This window comes from Miscanthus floridulus, chromosome 8 (assembly GCF_019320115.1).
Source record: "Miscanthus floridulus cultivar M001 chromosome 8, ASM1932011v1, whole genome shotgun sequence".
Taxonomy (NCBI): Eukaryota; Viridiplantae; Streptophyta; class Magnoliopsida; order Poales; family Poaceae; genus Miscanthus; species Miscanthus floridulus.
Window position 1 is genome coordinate 206,920,248 of NC_089587.1, and position 9,781 is coordinate 206,930,028.

General features: G+C 46.3%; 1 pseudogene; it reads right to left on the bottom strand.

The window, feature by feature from the left end:
• Nucleotides 1-5,042: 5,042 nt before the first annotated feature.
• LOC136470546 (transmembrane E3 ubiquitin-protein ligase FLY2-like) lies at nucleotides 5,043-9,058 on the bottom strand (annotated as a pseudogene).
• Nucleotides 9,059-9,781: the final 723 nt, after the last annotated feature.

Consider the following 9,781-nt stretch of genomic DNA (forward strand, 5'->3'; position numbering starts at 1 on the left):
CTACAGAGGAAGTCGGGCATGGGAGACTCGTATCCTGGGTACCTCCCCTATGACTTCAATCGGGGGTGGCATGGGGAGTGGTTCTACATCAGGAATCCGGTGGCTGCGCCATTCCCGGTGTTCACTGGCAGGAGGCCAGAGAAAAAAGAAAGTTGGTCATGGGGCTGCGCCAAAAAGGAGAATCACAAGGTGGGAGTCATTGAGGTGGAGCTCTGGAAGCTCATGAAGAGTGGTCTCAACAGGGTGCGGGTGTTTCACACCCGGTACCGCCGCCGGGTCATGCCATTGGCAGAGAGGGTGCGGCTGATGTGGATGTATGACGGCCTTTTGGACCCAGACCGTACATCGTCGGAGGATCTACTGGACGATGAGGTCTGGAGTCGCATTGGCCGGGTGCTACAGCTGAGGCCCAAGGAGAGGGTTGAAGGAAGGCCCATACCTTTCAACTCTTCGATCGTGTCCCGCCTGGTTTGTTCCCTTCTCTAATCTGCGCATTTTTCTCTGCTTTTCCTATTTCTTGATTGGGGGCGTATGTTCTGTAGGGGCTCAGAAAGTACAAGTCCCGGCCGCACCTTCCCAAGGGACCAGAGGGCCAGGCCCGGCAAGCTGCTCAGAAGGAGGCGACAGATGCCCAGAAGAAGAAAAGAACTGAGGAGGTTCGGCGGAAGGAAGAGAAGAAGAAGGAGGTCGCCCGGCGCATAAGGGTCGGGGAACGTAGGAGCGACGTCGAGTCGGAACTCGCGTCGAAGGATCCTCCTATGGATTTGGATGACATGGTCTTCTCTGATGAGGAGGAGAATCGAGAGGTCATCGTGACCTCGGTGGATCGTTGCGGCCCTACGGCGACGTCCGCTGGTGGTGAGCAGGAGGCCGCGTGGCGTGTGGCGGTTCCTGCATTGAGGAAGCGCGCAGCGAGTGTGGACATCATTGGTGAGTGAGCGGTGAAGCGGCCGCAGTCACCGTGCCCCTTGGCGGCATCACCGGTCCCATCGTCGTCTGTGGCAGGAGCGGCTGAGCGAGCTGGGCGGTCTAAGGAGCGGACGGGCGCTCGTGCGGCGATGGAACTGGTGCCAACAACAGACTTGCAGCCGAAGGAGGCCTTGCCTATCGTGGCTGCAGTCGAGCAGTCCGGGCGGTCTGAGGGGCAGACTGGCGCCCGGTCGATACGCAACTTGCAGTCGGAGGACGCCCCGTCTGCTGCTCCGGTTGGGGAGTCCAGGCCGGAGGTCGTAGCGACCCGCAAGCCGGATAGGAGCCGGTCGAGATGGCTCCTACCCCGTTCGAAGTGAGGGTGCGTGGGTCGTAGCCTAGGAGCGGTCCTCGGCCCATGGGTCCATGGTCGTCGGAGTTTGCCTTACGGGTCATGCCACTCGCCACCCGGTATGTTTCCTTTAGTTGCTTCTTTGATTCTTGCTGGTCGAGTCTTTTTGGAGAGTGGCTTATGCGTAATTTTTGTCAACGGCCGGGGGATGCCGGGGTTGAGCATCGCCCTAACTCCCGTGCAGGAGGTTTGGAGGCCCACACTGCAGCGTGTGGCGGTGAGCGAAGGTGGCAGCGGGGTCGCGATAGCAAGGCCTTCCCTCCTGGGGGCGTTGCCCCTGGGGGGGCTGCTGATAAAGCGGCAGTGGCGGCATCGGTGTTGGTGGCAATCCTAGTGCCGATGGCAGAGGTGACGCTCGTGGCCCCTTCTTCGGTGGTCACGGTGGAGGAGACGAGGGAGAGCGAACTCCCTATCTCACCGGGTGAAGGGCTATACGACCTATCCTTGCTGTCAGAGCCGAAGGCGCCGGAGGGAAGCGTGGCCGGGACGGAGTTGGGACGCCCGACGGTGCCCTATGCTAACGTGGTGGTGGAAATCCCATCTGACGACGAGGCGGATACCGTACCGGAACCGGTGGTGTCGCCGCGGGAGCTGGTGGTGGCCCAGTCAGAGGCTGGGCCCTCCGATGGTTCATCGGAGGGTGACCTGAAGTGGCCCTTCCCCGAGGATCCATCGAAGGTGAGGTTCATCCTCCATGATTCCCGGGAGCGCCAGCTCTAGGATATTTTCGGGGGGCAAGGGCATGCCGCGGTGTCTGAACTCACCAAGCTGTCCACGAAGCTTGATAGTGCCCGGAAGTAGGCTTAGTTTGCCTGGCAGCTGTTTGAGGTCGACCTACAGCTCACCGCAGAGGTGAGTTTCTGGTACTTATCCTTGCCCTTTGAATCTCTTCGTCGATTGTTTTTTGCATGCTTGTTCTTCAAAGGAAACTAGCCATTGCTGCCCGCGCTTCGCTGCGGGTGATGTGCTTGGTATAGGTGGCTCATATGTTTAATATGTTTCTCATCGCGTTGGTACGAAAGGTTGGTCTATTTGGTACATTAAACGGGTAAATATGGGAAGGAAATATAACATGGTTTTTTTTATTACAATGTTGTAAACGAACATAGAGGTTGGTTGTCATTACATGGTGCCTATTGTAGGCCAGCAAATCAATGACATGTTAGTGGAAAAAAGTATTTGATGGAGTTGGGCTCAAGCAACTAAGACACTTAGATTCAAAGCACTAACATTGGCTAGGATTGCATTATAGGTGGAAAGAGCAAAAACTACAACACAAGGCCCCGTTCGCGTGCCCTTAAACCCAGCTTGATCCGCTTTTTTTTCATCAAGAATAGTGTTTTTCTCTCATAAATTTCTCCAGATTCATCCAAATTTCTCCAGAATTCCTCTAAGCGAAACGTGAGGGTTTACAAAAGAGTGAATTATGATCCACTCTTCTTAGGCGAAACTACAACACATTTCGTAAATCTGGAATCACACGAAAGACTACACGGCGTCGAACACTAAATTACACCGGGATTTAAAGTTACATGGTTAAGAGCAACCTAGTATAACCAAGGCTTAGTCCAGAAGTCGGGATAGACGAGGGCAATGGAGAAACAACAAGATAATGATTATCCAAAACATGGCGTATGACCAACAGATCCAGAAACAGGAGACTGAGAAGTAAAACATCGTTAACCCTAAGACCAAACTAACCAACGGTAGACTTGAACTTCTTTGAAAACCAGATCCTTTCTTCTCAGATTACACCATCACCTCTGTCAGACGAACCTAGTTCCACAATGACGACTGGATCTCTTAGCTCTGCTTCGGATTCGAGAGGGATGAGGATGAAGGAGAAGAGGAAGGACCAAGGGCATCTTATAGTGGTGAACGTAGATAGGGCGCAGCGCACCGAAAGTGGAGATGGCATGGATGGGATACACTGCTGGTTCACGTTGTGGGGATACAGCCGGCCATGGCGTGCTTCCTGCGCAAGCGAGCGGAGGGGGGATAAAGGAGAGGAGAGAGGGTTCGCTCGATGAGGGAGGCGTGCGGGCGGCCTTGTCCCCAAAACAAGAAAGAAGGGAGGGGGGTCCGGTACGGGGACGAGGGCGAGTGTCAAAAGCGGACCGGAGGACGGGAAAAGTAGAAGCGCACAGTGCACGAGGACGGCGAGTGCGGCATGATGTCGTGGCCATGCGAGGACAAGGTGCTAACGGGCCCGACACCGACGACGTCCGCAGGGAATACGGTGACAGTGACCCAACGTGCGTAGTGTGGTCGAGCTGGGCACAGTGCTTGGGACTTGACATCCACTCAGGCTTTTCTAAGCACTCCCTACTATCCAAGGCTAACTTTTCCTAGGTGTTCTTCTTTCCTTCCCTTCCTTGTCCACAATATGCGCCAACCTTTGTATGAAGTGAGATCGTAACATCTTTTCAGAATTATCTAAACCATGAGGATGCCAGTGACCTCTGTTCAGGCATGGCTCCCTTTGCTTTGCTCTGTTGTCTATCTATACCACACCCTGATACCCACATCTTTTTTTACCTTTTTTCGGTAAAACTATACCGTACTCGAGTGTTTCTCGAGCGGTGAGCACTCGATTTTCTACGGGTACGATCCAGAACCGATCCAGCACGGACAGCCTCCCGCGCCTGTGCACGACGCGTGCTCTGGAGTCCCACGCGCGTCGCCCCGAGGTGCATGGTCTGGTCCGCCTCTGCACCGACCAATTGCAGGTGCATGCATGGTGTGCTGTGGTGTGGTAGACCAGACCAGGGTCACCCGCTGCCATCAATCACCTTGCCCGCTGCATGAACCTATGCATGCATAACTATTTGTAGCGGTAGAGAAGTTTGACTTAGAAAAAAAGCAAAATAAATTTGGTCATGGTAGAGAAGTATAGGTTTCAGACTCTCGGAATGTCATCATGGAACAGATTACTTCTAAAAACTGACACAATAGATTACTTCTAAAAACTGATACTAATAAAATACACTATAAACATCAATATAAGGAACAGCTCGATACAGCAGTGGCAACCTAAACAGCCTTCGAAGGAACAGATTAGCTGCATGAATGGCAACTAAAATGCATCTATGATACAGCAGAACACAATGCATGCACGATGGTAAACCTTATATAGTTAATACCTGGCGAGGAATAAAGCAGCGAGAACCAAGATAGTGCTGAAGTAGAAGCAAGGTGGGTAACTGTCATGCCTAAAATATATTGCGGGTGCAGAGGTTTTCTTGTGTCCCTGATGACACTTGTGATAATTTGAGGTACCCAAAAGGAGTACATCAGGAGAAGAAGTGGGCGTAAAGAAATTGTGCAGCTCATACATTAGAAGGATTCCTCCCAAAAGAATGCCATCTGCAGAGCACAAAGCAAATTAAAGAATACCTTAAAGTTGGATAAGGAAAAAGTAAAAATTTGTACCGTATGTGGAAGATGCAAACAAGCTCACATCTCTTGAAATAATGACATACTACTATAAGTTCTTTCAAGTGTTTTTTTCCCTTGGTGGGGAGGGGGTAAGATATCTTGTATCAAGTTAACAAAGGAAGTGAACACTCTAAAAGCTCTAACAGAATATCCAGGTTTCCATTTATAGCAAGCACCAAGTACTTCACCTACCAACTAAAACATGGGTAAATGTGATTTACATGCAGCAGGTAAGGGGGCAACAAAGGTATGCTGTAGACAAGAACCAGCTAATAGGGGAAAGGTCAGATTGATTGCACATGTAAGTTCTAATAGAAACAAATATATGGCAAGAAGCATGCCACCACTCTGTATGCAAACTATGTTGATTAGGATTCATTCCAATCGGCGTGATTCTTAGTGAAAAGAAACCAAATGAGCATAGTTACTACTTACAAAAGCGTCTGTAAAGTACAGACAGCTCTCGCCTCATTATCTCCCAACCTTCTCCACTGTTTAAAGGCCTACTTGCTTTCCATATGGCGAGAAGGTACCTCATTTCAAAAATAGAAAATACAACAAATTTGAAGAATGCAGCCGTTGCGAAGGCGTTAAAGATTGACTCTGTAGAAAGTTAAACACATAAGAGTGTTATTCGAGTAAATTATAATCACAATGCAGAAGTGGTAATAAAAGTTAAGCAGGCCAATACTCCCTCCATGTCCCAATATAGTTCACTTTAGCTTTGTCCTATGCCAAATTTCTCTAACTTTGACCAGGTTTTTAGAATAATGCATTGAGTGACTGACTAGAAGGGAACTGAACATTAAAGAAAATATAACCAAATACAGACCACAAAGGCACAAATTCTTGAACAAAAAAAAACTGAAATCCTACTTGGTCATGTTTTAGTTTATTAGCAGATGTTACAAGTCAGAGAACAGAGCACAAACAAATTATGCAAGTCACAGTACTCACCAACCAATATCCCAGCAGTCAGGTGAAGTAGACAGAGATATGCATCCATGATAGCTTGTTGGCCAATCATTAAAATAGAAACCTTAGCAGCTCCCTATAAGCAATACATAAGCAGCCCAAGCAAATGAGCTTGGAAGCCATGTAATGCAAGTGGTTTTGTTTTACTAAATGTTTCACAAAGGGAAAAGAAGCGCTTACGGATTGAGTGTTGCTATGCTCCATTTGTCTAATCAGCAGCAAAACTTGAAGGAAAGAGATCTACCATACCCTAGTTAAGGAATTCACAGACTGGACAGACCAATAAAGATAAAACCAACATAAAAAAACAGCCACAGAGGATACAAAAGTGACCATCAGTGTGTAGCTAACTGCTTTGTTGTAATAAACTTCAATATTCAAAGAAGTTGCATTCAATAAGATAGGAGAGAAGCATTCCCCATCATCATGGACAGCTAGACTCTCCACCAAACCCTCCAAACGGTACTTCTCGTGTTCTCCATCTAGTTAAACAAAAAGTTTTTACAAAAGCACATACTGTTTCAGCTGTAACTGAATATGAGGAAATTACCAACTAACAGTTTAGTATTGCCACATGTAAATTATGATGAAACACAACAAATTGATCGTGGAATAAAGGAATTACATACCATTTGGGTTAGATGACACACGAACAACCTTAGCAGCTATTTCTGTGTTGCAATGTTTCTCCATGTCATATGTGAGAGCTGATAAGGTGGAAATAACACACATCAAAAATTGCAGGAGGCGATATATAGTATTTGAGTGTACAATTTGAATCTTACAATTCTTCCTTTGGCTCTTCTCTTCAGAAGATTCTTGGAACACTTGAGAGGAGAAAATCTACAGCTGTTACAAATCAACCAGGTAAAAGTATATTTCATAAACATGCTCATTAATTATAAGAGATCTTTTGGGTACTAGATAAATGCACATTTGATTTGAAGCCAACTTAGACAAAGGTATGATGGATACCAAGAAGCTTGTGAAAACTCAGGAAGCAAAAACAGAATTTTGAATGATACATTATGAAATAATATCCATATGTACTACTCATCAAAAACAAAACAAGCTAAATTTGTGAGCTTACCAAATGGTATGGATTTGACAAAAAGTAATCCTCTTCCTAAAGTGGTTCACCATCTGCGCCACTAAAAAGTAAAAAGGACAAAATAAAGTTTCACTAGGTCATACAACAAAAGGAGGGCGTCTAAAATATTTATATTTAACAAGAAACTTTCCACGGGAGAATGAAATTCAAACAGACCTTCAGTTACAAAGAGAAAATAAGGCAGTTACCTGTTTGCTACCATGCGGAGTTGTCTAAAAGGCCATATGTACACTCCTTCTAACCTTATTTGAGCCACTGCACCATCGTGGGCATTGTCAATGACATCATGGAATGTAATTGAACCCTGAACATGTAAGGAAAGTAACCAGTGAGTACAACATACTGAGGAAAAGGATCAATCTTGCAACAACATCCATAATCATAGTTAGCTCAAGGGTTGGTCACCAGCACCCGCTTCCTCTCCTCCTCCCCCGCCATTTGCACAAAAAACAATCAGATTCATCACATTTGCACAAAAAATAATCAGATTCATCGTGGAAACAAAATTTCTGAAATCAAGCACATCAGTAGCAGTTGAGAGAGAGACAGAGAAAGAGAGAGAGCCGATGCTCTTCAGATCCAGGATGGGAGATGCTATTCGCAAAAAGAAAAGATAGAATCTGCTCCTCCGTTGGCCACCAGAGACCCAGGATGCCAGATCTTGCTACCGGGGGAGAACCAGGACGACGCCGCCATCGCTGTTGTGGTGCAGCCGTGCAGGGCCACTACTGGTCGCCGGGGAGCCATGCCGTCCTGGTTGAGAACGCGATTCGATGACACCGCCGCCGGAGGAGACCACGCCACCAGGGAACGCCGAGCGCGCGGGCCTGGGCACACCATCGCAGAAGAGGAGGAGCAGCTTCGGAGCGCTGGCCACCCGCTGCCGATGCGTCCGGCCTCCTGCGGGGGAAGCTGGGGGATCCGCCCATCAGTGCCGCCACCAACCACGGCACGCAGACGCAGAGACGCCACCAGCAGCGTGAGGGCCGCTGACACCATCGATGGGGTGGAGGATGAAGGCCGGAGCTCGAAGAGGATCAATCCACGGCGCCCCTGCACGGATCCTCCTCATCACCGGAGGGAGCAAACTTTGTAACTCTTCTTTTTATCAATAAAAATTAGTGAGGCTTGTGGTAATTGATTCAAAATAAATTTTGTTGTGCATCGTACAAGCTACTTGTTCTGCACTTCTAAAAATGTATCAGGCCCAATTGGTAGTTATCTCTAGGAGAGGCTCCACTAAACTGTACCGAACGAGGATCCTCACTCTCTATAAAGGGTACACCAACTTTAGAAGTTGTACAGCAAGAGTTTAACTTTCTAATCATGTGGCGTAAGAAAAAAAATGTGGAAGGGATGTATAGTACACCTCTAATCTTTCCAAAGATGCATCCTCAAAGGTGTAGTAATTAACAAAAGGGCGGAGAGCCTATATGATTAAGAAAATATAGATTTCACCCCCCAAAAAAAAGAGGCATACAGATTTATTTGATCCCTATGCATCAATCAGCCACCTGCATCTAAATGGAAACACATGTATCCTGTACCAGTGATGCAGCAATCCACTGAATCATGCTCTTGATTTCAGGGTTTCCACCAAAAGCACCACGACCCCAATTTCCTGTTGAAACTCCTATGTACTCATTGGAATTGATACTTGGAAAGTCACCCTTGTTGTGTGGATCCTGAACAATATTTAAAAATGGAAAACATAATCAGCAAATATATGACACATCTGTCATACCTTTGATGCTATGCATATACAGGCTTAATGTTTGGGCATTTCTTGAGACTACAGCACCAGAGTGCCATTTTTTTATCTGCATTTAGTTACATCATTGGCAGAACACAAGAAAGAAACTAAAAGTTGCAATGTTGACTAAGGCCATATTGGCTGCAAAAATAAAAGGAAAGCGCTGTTGAGTGAAGCTCAATGGAGTGATTAGTTAAACAACCTGGAAAAGCTTCACATAAAGCTGGTTTTTGATTGAACGAAAAATCCACAAGAAAGCCTTGTTCACTTCCCTGAACAAAGGATAGTTAGAAACAGTGGAACCATAAATATTATCTGCTTATAAAGGATATCATCACTGACAACTGTGACATTCAAAAAAAGTAACTTATTACCTTAGGAGACAACCAGATTCATAGTGTAACCTAGCTGGACAATCCAAAGCATCAATTGCCACTATCCTAGTTCTCCGTCTCCCCATTGAATCAAAGGGTTCGGTATCTAAATAGTCATCAACAAAGTGGAAGGAGGAACCACAACTGCAAGGAGAAACAGGTACTGAATTCATAGTATCACACAAGGAAAATCATACAAGGATCATATCAGTCACTTCATCGAATCTATGAACTAAATTAAGCAAAAGGTGGATAGGGTTTTCACTAACCCCATATACTGTGAGAACCGTTGTGCACCAAAAATTTCTATAGCCTCATTATCTTCCATAGAAGCCATGAATAGCATACCCACAATCAATTCGGGGTTTATCATGAAGCGGATCTCTTCCTGTACCATAGAGGAAACACACAGAGTGGTTACACAAAACCACAAGAGAGCATTGTAACATATGTAATCTATTTGAAAAGTTTTCAATTCACAGCAGAACGCGAAGGACTTTTTTAAGCATAAATAGGAAATGGTGGATAAATTGCAATTCATACTGTGCTGATGCACAAATTCATCTGAAAACTGCTGAGAAATGAACAGCATCACATGATCACACAGACCCTAACCAAAGTAGTTGCTACGAAATCTAAGATTGGGTAAACTAAAAATCTGCCAATCAAAAAAAAAGGTACCTGCACACAACCCCTGGAAAGGGCACCTCCTCCCAAATATTTATTTGCAAAGTCAACTTGAAGAGCTTCTTGTTCCTCATCTTCTATAAAACCTGAGGAAAATACCTACTAATGAAAAGGAACCAGAT